The 12,797-nt window shown below is 38.5% G+C and overlaps 1 long non-coding RNA gene across 2 annotated transcripts in view; it reads right to left on the reverse strand.

Annotated features, from left to right (window-relative positions):
- Nucleotides 1-1,602: 1,602 nt before the first annotated feature.
- LOC105748518 (uncharacterized) overlaps nt 1,603-12,797 on the reverse strand; it is a 97,288-nt gene continuing 86,093 nt past the window's right edge. For both annotated transcript variants that reach the window (XR_007470637.1, XR_007470636.1), the window contains exon 5: nt 1,603-1,924. This is a non-coding gene — a long non-coding RNA (uncharacterized LOC105748518). The remainder of the gene's footprint in view (nt 1,925-12,797) is intronic.

Raw genomic sequence — 12,797 nt, forward strand, 5'->3', positions numbered from 1 at the left:
AAATCGGGTGAAAAAAATCAAAAGAAGAGAAGAATCTCCGTGAATGTCAAATCTGCTAGAGTATTCCTAGATTGTAAAATCAGAAATGTCATATAAGTTTGGGATACCTATTGAGGTATTCTAAAATAAAGAGCTAAATCCCTGCTTGGCAATGGCTAGAAACAAATTTAAAATAAAGAATTCTGATATTTACTTTCCCAAACTTTTCTGTGAGGAAGATGACATTATTCTATACTCATTTACATAGCAGCTCTAAACATTTTAGCCTACAAGAAATAGTTTTACCTATAAGAAATGATGTAAGATATACACACCCTGTCTGACAAACATGGTCCTTAGCTTCTGGAAGTCCTATAATCCCTCTGCTGAAGAAGAGTACATGAGAGAATAGCAGGATAGGTAAGTCACACAAATGGAAAATCTACTCCCTGCTCCAGGCAGAGAACAGGGTGAGCTTCTGCTGCACCTTGAAATAAGCACCATGAGAAACCATTTTTAGAATAGAATCTCCATGCTCTCTAATAGGCTGCTAAGAACTAGTCACACTCAGTTTTATAAAGAGGAGAGAAAGTCTGTGAAAGAGAATGAGTCTAAGCATATAAATCTATACATTTTAATATTGCGCATGTCACTTAGGTTATGGCTAAGTGGAATCATCTGCCCTCTCATACCACACGTCACTTCTTAGCACACTCCATTCCTTTCTGTGGTCAGAAAATGGCTTTTGAAAATGGCATGAAACATTTAGAAAGCAACTTACTTACTACACAGATATTTTGTTAGGGCACATTGCCAGCTACCAGACACAGACACAATTTTCAGGGTCATTTCCATGGTCAAGGGAGTTAGCAACTACATGGAGACCCAAGAGGAAGTTGGCTAATTAAACTGATATCTAACAAGCCATCTTCTGTAAAATGAAGACATCCAGCTGTCATGGCAAAATGTCCCACCAATGTGTATTGTCTTTCTTGAAGTCAGGTCTTTCCTTAACTTACCTTTTTGATGGCTATTACCACAACTTTGGAACATCATGTGGCAAGGCAGAATAGCGCACTTGTTGGTTAAGAGTGAGCTCTGGAGTTAAGAATGCCTCGGTTCAAATCAGGGCTCAAGCATTCCAATTTAGAGCTGCAATATCGTTCAATACCTCTAACTCTCAGCTTCTTTGTTTTTTTTATTTTTGCTTTAATCTCTGGAAGAGGGATAATAATATCTGTCTCTTAAGGTTGGTCTAACAATGAATTTTTAAAAATCTATGTGGAATGCTTAGCATCTTGCCTGAAATAAGTGCTTAATAAAGGTTCATTGTTTTTATTACTCTTGTTCACAAAAAGACTCCAGCTCTCAAAATATACTTGGCCTAAAATCCATCATCATTACCAAATATTAACTCAACTTCTATCATATACTAAGCACTCTATCAGGCTCAGGGTCTTCTCATGCATTTCCACAGGGAACAAATAAAAAACTGCCCTTAGGGATATTTAGAGTCTAGTGCACTACCTGTCCAGGGTCTCTTCAATGACCTTAGAAACAAAGCAGAACAAAACAGAGTTCCAAAAATATCAGCTGACCCATTTCTGTGCATGAATATCAACATTAATACATTCACCTGGTTTTTTTTAAAAAGGAAAAAGAAAACTGCTTAAAATAAGACATCAGTTGATTCAAACATACCACAAGTCTTCATTTCCCTTCTTGCTGATTTTCTGGTGACTGAAAGCTTGTACACAGTGCTCCCAGGATGTGAGATATGTCCTAAGCCGTATAATTTTTTTTTAATTTTTATTTTATATTGGAGTACAGTTGATTAACAGTGTTGTGTTAGTTTCAAGTGTACAGCAAAGTGATTCAGTTGTACATATACAAAGCCGTAGAATTTTGATGTTTGCTGCTCTTGCTGAGTTGATCATTGAGTTATCTGAAAAAATTATTTAGAAGATATTTAATATTTAACATGTCTTAACAAGTCCGCTATTCTAAGGATTTCATGGGTTACTGAGCTACAAGTCTTTCATTGTCTTTCTCCTTTTACCATACATATCAAATACATGGCAACATCTGATAATTTTAAGTTATCATTACTAAACAGTCACTTGGTACTCTATGCATCCAACCACAATATAAAGTTTCATCATACAATGTTACCTTGGTGGAAATTAGTTGAAATAAACTGGTCTCTCTCAGACTTTATTACCTAGATTATAACATTCATTTCTCTGACCAGAGAAAAATAGGTCCAGCAATTCAACCCCCAGAGTCATCACTTAGTTTTTATTGTCTGATAATCATATGGAGAAAGAACACAAATATACAAGAAAGATCATTAGGATGAATGGAAATATAATGAAAATTCCAAATGAGAAGTAAGGCAATAAATCCTATAGAGATTTCAAGGACAGCAAGATCTCAAGTAATGTTTGAAAAGGAAAAAAATCTTATGTTTGCTAGGAGGCAAACTCAATCTCTTCTTAGCTTGTTTGGTCAGCAAGTTTAGTCAAGTATCATAGACACTCTATGAGTTAGTATGATTTAAGAAAACCCATAGAAATGTTATCTGGCATCTAAAGCTACAACAGATGGCACACCTAACTATATGAGCATTAATGTGAGCTGATATATGCTTGCAGGAAATCAGTGTTATAAAGTGGTTCACCCATAGGAGGCCTTCCAACGTTGTAATGCTTCACGTAGGCTTATTTCTTTTGGAAGTAAAACATGATTTTTCTATACTTTCTATGAAGCAGCAACACCCTTTCCTTAAAAGTTAAGGACTTAGTTTTTGACTATATATATATATATACATATATATTTACTTAGCAAAAAATACAGATATTATATCTTGGATCTTTATTTTCCGCCTCAAATATCCCCTTAAACCTAGCTCTTCATTCTACCACTCTTCAACTGATCATTCACAAAAGGAAAAGTCTCCTTTCCCAAAAAGCAGTTTGACATTTATATTCATATCTTTTCATCTCCCTTAAGGACCCAGATCTGTTTACAGGCATCTCATTTAAGAAGCATTCTGATATGATGTGGAAGGAATTAAGAATGAAGGAAATTGATCTGATCTAATCTGATGCAACATAAGCCAAGTGGTTTATTATAGACAAATTCCCTCAACTGTGAGTTGTTGCCCACTAAAGGAAGTTTCATATACATGATTACATGGATGGGGAGACGTGAAAGTCTGGCAGACATAGCCACCACAACATTAATTTTCTTTTTCCATAAACAGTATTTCATACCCCTCCAACCAGGTTCATTCAGAAGAAGTCATTCAAACGCAAATTACAAAAATATCCTAATATGTATGTGATGAAGTTAACTACCCGCATTTGGAGATTTGTGGGAGGTTAAGAAGTCAGACTTTAAAGATATCAACCACAGGGACCCATCAATCTCCAACCCTTTACTCCTCAGATGGAAATAGCTTCGACCATAAATATTGAGACATAGTCTCTAAAATGTCTCAGTTAAATGGTACAAGAGATGAAAAAAGGGAAGACATTTCCAGCCAAAGACATGGCTTCTCTAGTTTTTACCTATTTGAATATGGATTAATGAGTTGTCATTGTGAATTCTTTGCAAGTCACATTATATATTGATTTATTTCAATAGCAAATTATGGGAACATGGCAGTCAGGAGTCCTGAGTAAATGGGAGAGCTCCAGACATTAGGTTAGACCAGAACTACTTAAAGTGGGAGCTGTGGACCTGTGTGGTCCATGTAAAGAAAGTTTAGAAACAGAGAGTTAATGCCTATAACTTTTTTTTTTTTTTTTTGCGGTACGCGGGCCTCTCAATGTTGTGGCCTCTCCCGTTGCAGAGCACAGGCTCCAGATGCGCAGGCTCAGCAGCCACAGCTCAGGGGCCCAGCCGCTCCGCAGCATGTGGGATCTTCCCGGACCGGGGCACGAACCCGTGTCCCCTGCATCAGCAGGCGGACCCTCAACCACTGCGCCACCAGGGAAGCCCTTAAGTGTTAATTTAATATTTATATTAGGTGCTATGTCAGTTTTCATCAACATATACAACATATACATATTCATTCAGTCTTCAGCAAACATTTAATGATCATCTTCCATGTGCCAGACATTGTGTCAAGGTCCTCATCTGTCAAGTTATTTTACAGTGTGAAATATTAACAATGAAAAAGGGCATTATGATTTATGTAGTAGTAGATTATTATTATTCCCATTTTGTAGATGAGGAAACTAATTCTTCAAGAGGACTGTGTGAGGTCACTCGGGTAGGAATTAGTGGAGTACGGATTAAAATCCAAGTCCTATGACAAAAAACAAGCAGATCTCACAGTTTAGAAACAAGCCTGTGTGCAATTAAGCCTCCCCCATCCCCATAGAAGTGATATTCCTCAATACATGCTGGCTTTTCAAGTTAGAGAGAGCAGAATAAAACTTATTGTTGCAATATAAGGTTCAGGTGAGCATGGCTGCAAACTTCTCAGCACATAGTCTGCAGAGCAGCAACATGGACATTACCTGGGAGCTTGTTAGGCTTCAACCCAGGTGCTCTGCATCGGAATTTGTGTTTTAACATGATACCCAGGGGATTCAGAGGCATATTAAGTCTTAAGAGGCATTGGCCTGCAACCCTGATAGCAACCCTCATTTTCAATCTGTTTTGATTCTCAAGTCTCAGTTTACCAATTCTCTCATCTCTTTTAGAGATTTGAAGTTAGAGTTACATAGGCCTGAGTTCTCTACAAACTTGTATAACCTCCCTCATTTAAACTTTGTCCATGTATAAATGAGGATAGTAACTCTTACTTTCAAGGGTTATTATGAAAATTAACAGAAAGTGTGTATACATTTCTTTATACACATAGTAGGTACCCAGTAAGTATGAATTCACTCACGTCACCATCAACCACAATCCTCACACCCTCCGTTACAACACACCTCAGCTCAGTCCTCGCTTCCATCTTTGTTCTAGCCCTAGTTCTAGCTCTCCCTTGCTGATACTTCCTGCCTCCTTTCCCATCTTCAGTGGAGTTCCCTATGTGTCTCGGTGTGGTCCAGCGTTCTTAATCCTCTTCAGGTGACATCCTAGGGTCACAGATTTGCAGCACGTGTGCAAAGGTGCTGCAAGATGATTAGCTAGCAAAACTCACTTCGTTTATTTGGTGAATTTTCATGCCTCCTGGTGAAGCACTGTACGCTCAATTTGACCACAAACCTTTAAACACCCTTTGTCTTAACACTGGTCACATTCTCAGCAGTATATTTCTTGTCATACCCCTGCATGCTTTTGAGTTTGTGAGTTTTTACACCCCAACTCCTTTAGCTTTTATCCTTATTTACTATTGAAGAATAGAAGGGCAAACAGTTTAACCTATTAGCTAGTGACAGACAGAGGCCCCTTTACTTAGACAGACACATACCCTATTCCCCAACCCATGAGTCTCTTGGTATGTGGTCCTCTGCTGCCCCCTAAGGGCCTCTGCTCACTTTACCCACTGGCCTTGATTCACAGCCATTCAAAACCATTAAGAATACCTGTTCTGATTTTAGTACATGGAGTGCATTGTATGGAGTGTACACAAGTATAATTATAAAGTTTCACATTGTAAAGGATGTATTTGAAGTATAAAATATACTCCTCAACTGAAAGTTCCTTTTATGAGGTCCTTCCCATAGTACTAATCCTACTCTTGAAACATCATTACCTGTCCATTTATGGTCCCCATTGAATGGACAACACAGTCAGAGTAACATAATTCAGCCTGGGAATGAGCTAAGGCCTCCAAGAAGAATGGTACCACAATAAGATAACACTACATGCCCATTACAGTGGTAAATTTTTAAAAGAAACTGACAAGGCCAAGTCTTGGAGAGGGTAAAGAACAACTGGAAATCTCATATATTGCTATAAGAAATGGTACAGTTTCTTTGGGAAATAGTTTGGCACTTTCTAATGAAGCTAAATATGCAGTTATCATATTCCATATCTAGGTGTTAACCCAAGAGAAATAAAAACATATGCCGACACAAAGATCTGTAAACAAATGTTCAAACAGCTTTATTCAGAACTTGCCAAAGCAACTCAGTATCCTACAATAGGTAATTTGTGGCATATGCATGCAGTGAAATACTAGTCATCAAGAGAAAGGAGTGAACTATTGAAACAGATAAGTTAAATGCATGTGAAAAGCACTTAGCTAAGCCAAGGGAGCTACAAACAAAAGCGTACGTGCTGTTTGAGTCCATTTAATGAGATCCTAAAAATGGCAAATCTAATATATAGGACACAGATCAGTGGTTACATGGTCCAAGGTGGAATGGATTGAGTGGGAAGGAACATAAGAGACTTTTGGAAGGTGATAGATATGTTCTATATCCTGACTGTGATGGTGTTTACGCAGGGGTTTTAATGTGTCAAAATTCCATTAATGTACACTTAAAGAGGGGTGCATTTTATTAAGTCAATAAAATTGACTTAAAACAAGCAAACAAATATGTAGATAAGTACTTAGTGATTTAAAATGTCATAATCGACAATGCATGAGCTACATACACATGATGAAGTTGCTTTGGCTTGCTTACCTCTCTGGAGCCCCTTTTAATTGAATTCTAATAGCAAAACACATTGACATGTCTCAACAGCATTACGAAGGACTAAAAATCAATTTTCAATTTTTTTTCACTCATGTGTGATACAGAACATTAGTGTCCTATCTAAAAAATATTTAGTTCAGTCTAATTATTTCAGAATATTTTGTGAACCTTTAGGCAGATATCATTCCATCTAATAAAGAGCCTAGTTGAGTCATCACAAAAGTGAAAACAATAACAAATTAATGTGACAGAATGCAAAAGAGGCTGTACTAATGATCAGTGTTAACACAACCACCAAACAGCTGCTCAGCTCTTCCCAGAATCAGCCTTACCCTTGACTACATCTTCTTAAGCCTTTCTCTTCTGGCTTTGGACCATCTGTCATTTGGCAGATAAGCCATATTCTGAGACATCTATATTGAACCACCATTCTCAAACTCTGTGAATACACACTAATTCTAGGCAAGACCATGCTGGTCTATTTTAACATTTTTGTTTTCCTTAGTTTCATTTAAAACCCTGTCACACAAGGGAGAAACTTAGAAAATTTCAGTGGCAAAATGCAGCATAATTGCCTCTGGGAAGTTCCCCTTACCTTCTGCAAGCTTTTGGTAGCAATTCAATAAATTGTCAAGCCTTGCAAAGAAAGAAAATACAATTTCCTCTAGTCAATAATGAAGATTCACTGGGGATTCAGCTAATTCTGAAGTCTCACAGATTTTGAGCATCTGTAGGATTTTTCTCCTTAGCTGCCTTTCAATCTCAGTCCTGAATATAATATTTTAATTAGTTCTGACCATATTCAGTTATCATTCTCTTACTTTCCAGACTTCATGTATCACTTATGAGAAATGAAAACAAAAAATTGTCTTTCTTGGTCTTTGAAATAGCCCAGAGCACCTAGTCAATTTCTAAAGCTATTTTTCTCAGCTGAGTAGGGGAAGAAAACGAAATGGAACCAGCTTGCTGAGCTAAATAGAAAAAGTTCAGAACTGAGGTGAAGAGCTAAATTATCATTTCCAGTACATCACATCAACAAGTTCATACACAGCCCAGGAAATTCTACACTCTAAACCCTTCTACTGAACACCCACTGAATACATCATCTAAGGTGAGGTAAGAAATACGGAGGCAATGTTATCTTCATATCTGACTATTCCCAGGAGTCTATTTTGTTTAAACCATGTTTATCAGCTTATTACTCTCTTGACAAGCTATCTGGTTTGTACTTAGATCAGTCAAAATACTTGATTTAAAATATAAAATGAGAAGCACTCTTATATGTCATAAAACCAATTTAGTTTTAATTTAGAAATAAAAATAGACCCTAGTGCAACCCACTGTTTATTCTTCTACTTGAACATGTTTTTATATTTCAGGAGAGAAAGACTACTTTTCTCTCTGTACAAAAGCAAACATTTGAAAGGACCACAGGGTAGTATGCAGGAGGTTCTCAAAACAGGAAAATTCCTTTCTTTCCTCTGCTGTTTCATCCCTTCCCGTTTTCAGTTTGGAGCATTGACTGGTGACTTATCCTTATGCCTAAGAATCAGTAGATATAAAACTAAGGGATAAGAGTTGTGCTGTAAAAATGAACACTTAGGCAGAGTGTGGTGCTCCCATCACTGGAGATCAGTCACAGCTTTGATTTATTTGCAGCTCCTGGCACACTAACCACCTGCACAGCTAGTAAACAGGACAGCTAGCCAAAGATCAGGCAGTTCACGTGTTAGAATGCTTTGCTTACCAAGAAAGCACCTACTATATTTGCAAGAACCTTCACACAAAAACAAACACAGTGCAACCGAAGGCAGTGCATTTTTTTTTTTTTTTTTTTTTTTTTTTTTGCGGTACACGGGCCTCTCACTGTCGTGGCCTCTCCAGTTGCGGAGCACAGGCTCCGGACGCGCAGGCTCAGCAGCCATGGCTCACGGGCCTAGCCACTCTGTGGCATGTGGGATCTTCCCGGACCGGGGCAAGAACCCGTGTCCCCTGCATCGGCAGGAGGACTCTCAACCACTGCACCACCAGGGAAGGCCGGCAGTGCATATTTTAACTACAGCTCCTCCGAAGAACACTATTTCCACTAAACATCCAAACAGATTCATATTGCTGCAAGCAAGCACTTGGCAGAACTGTAATGGTAGGCACTGGTGGCCTCACCATCAGAAAAATATAAAGACTAACATAGCCTAACCCTGTTGCCTCCTGCTAGTCCTTCTCTTGCTCCTTTCTTTTCTAAAGACCAAGTAAGGAAAAGTCAAAATAAGAGTAATATTTTTCTTTACTGATGGAAATAGAGTTTTATGAATACAGTTTCACACCATGCCCCCCAAATCTGTATTTGGGATCCTCTTATAAATAAAACAAGTCTCCATTCCAGTTTTCAACATTGCCACAATTAAACACACACGCGCATACTCATACACACCGAAAATGTATACACAATTTTCAGGGAACCTTAGATATCCACAGCATATACTTAGATCAATTCAAATCCACGTGCAACCATGTATTTGGCCTGTCAAGGTATGTTCACATTTGGAAACACTTATGATAAGCGAAGATTATATTTACCTTTGAGCTTTTGACCCTGTCATCACAAACGTGACAGATGAGGCACAGAGGACTCCCCCCTTCCTTACTGCCCACAGTGAGTACTAAATATTTAGAATGAAACTAGAGAATCCCCAGCCCTAAGTTAGCAAGCAAACAGAGCAATTACAAACAAAAATTAAGAAACCTCAGCTGACTCTAATCCTACAGTTCAGAGATGACTTCTGGTGCCATTTTCAACCCATACAGGAGCAAGATCACAGTAAAGTGAGTGCTGTTAATTCTCTTTAGTAAAGCTATTTCCTTATTTCTTATGAGAATAAGTTTTAGGGAACAAAATTTGATAAAGAGCCCCAAACTAGTCAGAGTCAAATGATAATAGTGTGTGTGTGTGTGTGTGTGTGTGTGTGTGTGTGTGTGTGTGTGTGTGTGTGTGTGTGTGTGTGTACATGCAGTTCTGTACCTGTTTTTCTAAGCTATGACTAAAAGAACAATAACTAAATATGCTTTTCAAGGAATAATTACAAATGATAACTCCATTTCCTTCACTGAGTAGAAACGGGACAAAATTCCAAAGCCATTGTTGGTACTAAAATTGTTCGATTTTGCTTTCTGTTAAGGTTTCCATTATTGTATAATGTTATTAAGTATGAAGAAAAGAATTAAGAAGTGACAGAAGATGAAAATCTCAATCCCTCAAATGAGAGTACCACTCTCTTCATTTCTCCACTGGCACACACGGCTCAAGCCCCTAGTCCCCAGCCTGCTGCTACCCAGGACAAGGACCTTCCCCTGATCTCTGTCCCACCACCCTCAGTTTATTCCCTAAGAGACCACTTCATCATGCAACCTGACTTCTTTATTCTGCCTACTCTAGATTTGCAGGTCCTCTACTTGCAAAGCTTTTCCCACTGTTGATAGCATTTAATCCACGTTTGGAGAAAAGCAGCCTCTTCACGTCCCTCAGTCCGTGTGCAGTTACAGTTTGCAACAGAATATGTCCAGGTGCCTGACATGGATTCAAAAGTGCCCTGGCAGTAGCATCGCTGCACAGAGACGACGATTATATGTCTATTCCCTCTCAGGCACACAAAGAGAGGAGACCACCCACCCCAAACCAGTGCCAGCAGCTAGCTGTCCCTCTGCTTCTTTTCAGACCGCACACAGCTGTCACAGTGCTGAGAGGGAAAGCACAGCTGCCTCCGTTTGACCCACACCTACAGGCTTTTCTTCATTCCCGCTCTCATTTCCATGAGCCCCAACTGCTTGCATCTCTCCTCCGCTTCTATCTGTATTAGAGGAAGTACAAGGCTGTGGGCAGAGTCCCCACTGTCTTCCTGTTTAGATCAGACACGTAAATAAACACATCTGTTTGGCTAGGACACAAGCAAAGCCTTAAATAGTAGCATTGCCTAAAAGATATCACTAAGTTCTGTGAAAGAATTATTACAATCATTCTCATGACAAGGCAGCTCTTATACAGCTAAACAAGACACCATTTCACAAACCCACTTGCCTCATTTTTTGCGTATATGAAAAATGCCGGTACTAGAGAACCACAGAGGCAAGCAATTGCACATAACAGCCAAGTAAATCCATGTTCTCAAAACGGGGCACCATGGAGAAAATCACAGTCTTATGAAATAACAACTCTCTCTAAAGCAGATAAAATCCTTTTTAAACATCTGCCTTAGGAAATTCAAGTTGTTTTCATGAATCTCTCTCCTCCCAATCTACTCTGAATTTGTTCATAAAAATGGATGTCAATACTAGATGTATATTTTGTTGTTTGTGAAAAAATATCTCTTGAGGATTGCCTACTATTTTTAGCGACAGATTATTAACCATTTTCTTAACTACCTTCCTTAAAGGGAAAATTAATGGCCCCTGTTTATTTCTCATGTTTAAAATAAAAGAAACCCTAATCTACACTTATAAAATACCAGCATAATCTACATTTATGTAACACAATTTGTTTATTTAGGTACTTCCCAAATACTGTGAAAAGCTTTTAGCTCTACTTCTCTGTTTTCATGTCCAGGACCCAAGTGCTGTGCTGTCTAGAATAACAAAGACCATTCTCTCTCCTGTAACTGTGCCCATTTTTCAGCCAGCAAGGCAAACAGGCAAGTGCTAATGGCTGGTCTGCAGCGACGGCACTTTGTCATGCCAGGAGTTAGCCACAGGCAGCTCTGGAGCCAGATCAGCCCAGGACATTGCCTTGTACCCTTTCTCAAGTATTAATCACCTTTCTAAAGGTCACGGTGCCTGACATGTGGACAGAAAGGCAGGACTCCACCAGCCAAGCTCCCTAGAGCAGTTCACACTACTGGTGCACTTTGCTTGAGGCTTACATCACTTGCTTACCTTCTCGTACACGATGTTACAATCTTCAAATGTTGTACAAGCTGAATCCTACCCCCTTATCCATCTGGAAAACCCACACTCCTGAAGCCCAAGTATCTCCTCCAGGGCAAGCCTTTATTGATGCCACAAGGCTCTGTTTATCTTCCCTTTTTCAATGCAGCCAGCAGATTCTGTATTCACTTCCTTACTTCTGCTAAAGCCCTGACTGATTACACTGCCCTATGGTGACCTATACGCATGTCTGGCCCTGCCTTTGTCCTTAGATTTCTTCTTGGAGTCTAATCTTAATGTGACTCCTCAGGCTGACCTTCCCTGAAGGCTCAGAGTTGGTTTTCTCTGTTATACGCTCCCATTCTGTTGTGTTCTCTTCCTTTACATAAAATCACATGTCAGCATTGTACGGTTTCTATTTCCCGGAACCTTAAATTCTGTGACTGTAGGGACCTTAACAATCCTGTTCGCAATTGCATCCCTAATGCCTGGGACAGTGCCTGAAATCTATTAGTTCTCAACTGTCTGAAAACATCAGGTGAATAAATAAATGCATAGTAGCTTCTTGAAAGTTGGAACCATATCTTATTCAAATTATTATGCCCAGTCTATCCAAGTCAGTGAGCAGCAATTTTCTGACTCAATGATGAACTCAGTAAATTGTGTGTTATTCATTTATAACTCTACAAATATAGTCAAGTTAAACAAACTTGATTCTCAAGGGAAGTGTGTAACCTAATTTCCTAAAATTTATAAGGATCAGAGACATGGAAGAGTAGAAGAAAACATTGAGAATTTAGATTTTTAAATACAATTTATTTTTGACTAGTGGTATCTTGAAAATATTGTACTATGCCATAAAAAATTGCTTTGATGTATGTCCAGCAGCTAAACCAAAGTCAATACGTATTTATCTATGTTTATTATCATGCATGGAAAAATTAAATCACAGGTAATTCAGAGCAATTCAAACCTTCACTTTAGTTTTGCCTTCAATATTACTTTCTACTCATATTTGCATATTTAAAAAAATAATCAATTAGTCATAGTCAACCTTTATGTGCAGACACCATATTAGGCAATATGTAGAAATGCAAAAGTAACAGGAGGGAGACAGATGGCTCCATGTAATATACATAATAAAGTGTCCTGCTTTGCTCTGCCTTACTTAGATATTATGCATTCAATCTGTAATGCTTTATATTCTTTTGCATAGGTGTGGGGTTTTTCCTCTGATTAGACCTGAATTTCCTTGGCTACAAACACCTTGACTTTTGGTTAACTCCTTTTTATCATCAT

Source organism: Orcinus orca, chromosome 12 (assembly GCF_937001465.1).
Source record: "Orcinus orca chromosome 12, mOrcOrc1.1, whole genome shotgun sequence".
NCBI lineage: Eukaryota > Metazoa > Chordata > Mammalia > Artiodactyla > Delphinidae > Orcinus > Orcinus orca.